The 1,592-nt window shown below is 44.6% G+C and overlaps 1 pseudogene; it reads right to left on the reverse strand.

The window, feature by feature from the left end:
* Positions 1-394: 394 nt before the first annotated feature.
* On the reverse strand, positions 395-523 carry LOC123324524 (annotated as a pseudogene).
* Positions 524-1,592: the final 1,069 nt, after the last annotated feature.

Below are 1,592 nucleotides of genomic sequence, written 5' to 3' on the forward strand. Positions count from 1 at the left end.
TTTGTTTTTTTGTTTGTTTGTTTTATTTTTTTATTAACACATAATGTATTATTTGTTTCAGGGGTACAGGTCTGTGATTTATCAGTCTTACATAATTCACAGTGCTCACCATAGCACATACCCTCGCCAGTGTCCATCACCCAGCCACCCCATCCCTCCCACCCCCTCCACTCCAGCAACCCTCAGTTTGTTTCCTGAGATTGAGTCTCTTATGGTTTGTCTCCCTCCCCGGTTTCATTTTCTTTCATTTTTCCCTCCCTTCCCCTATGATCCTCTGTCTTGTTTCTCTTTCTCAAATTCCTTATATCAGTGAGATCATATGATACTTGTCTTTCTCTGCCTTATTTCGCTTAGCATAATACCCTCTAGGTCCATCCATGTCATTGCAAATGGCAAGATTTCATTTTTTGATGGCTGTATAATATTCCATTGTATATATACCACATCTTCTTTATCCATTCATCTGTTAAACTGATAAGAACAGATACTACACTTGATCTTAGCCAAAAGACCGAGAAGCAATATCCATTCATCTGTTGATGGACATCTAGAAGCCTTCCCTTTGATTGCATTGTCATGTCTATCTTTTTTTTTTAAAGATTTTATTTATTTATTTGAGAGAGAGAGAATGAGAGACAGAGAGCACGAGAGGGAGGAGGGTCAGAGGGAGAAGCAGACTCCCTGCCGAGCAGGGAGCCCGATGCGGGACTCGATTCCGGGACTCCAGGATCATGACCTGAGCCGAAGGCAGTCGCTTAACCAACTGAGCCACCCAGGCGCCCCTATCTTAATTCTAGGCTTCTGCAGGATTCTTAGTATCAGAACTTAACTGACATGTTTTCACCCATGTTGGAAGCTTCCTTTCCTCTCTTTCATTACCTGGGTGGAAACCCATCAACTGCCCCCTTACCCTCAGGCCCCCCTGGCTCACTCTCACTCTTGGCCCTAGGGAAACCATGGGGCTTGCAGTCACACTCACTTGCAGCCCCTGGGGACCAGATGAGGTTGTGGCCATACATTTCTTCCTCTCCTTTTTGACCCAAGCATCCTGGAATTGGCTTCGAAGTGATCAAGGACAGACACTTCCTACCAGAGTCAAAATGGTCCCCCCATCTTTCCAGAAGACCAGAATATTCAAAGACGGAGGCACCAGGCATCACAAGGAATCCAGTGCATTAGAATAGAATGCCAGTGCAAATGGTGGGTATTCATCCTTTCTGATGGCTGGGTAATATTCTGTTGTATATATGGACCACATCTTCTTTATCCATTCATCTGTTGAAAGGCATCTCAGCCCCTTCCACGGTTTGGCTATTATGGACATTGCTGCTATGAACATCGGGGCGCATGTGCCCCTTCTTTTCACTACATCTGTGTCTTTGTGGATGGAACTGGAGGATATTATGCTAAGTGAAATGAGTCAAGCAGAGAAAGTCAATCATCATATGGTTTCACTTATTTGTGGAACATAAGGAATAGCATGGAGGACATTAGGAGAAGGAAGGGAAAAATGAAGGGGGGGAATCAGAGGGGAAGACGAACCATGAGAGACTATGGACTCTGGGAACCAAACTGAGGGTTTTAGAGGGGAG

Source organism: Neomonachus schauinslandi, chromosome 3 (assembly GCF_002201575.2).
Source record: "Neomonachus schauinslandi chromosome 3, ASM220157v2, whole genome shotgun sequence".
NCBI lineage: Eukaryota > Metazoa > Chordata > Mammalia > Carnivora > Phocidae > Neomonachus > Neomonachus schauinslandi.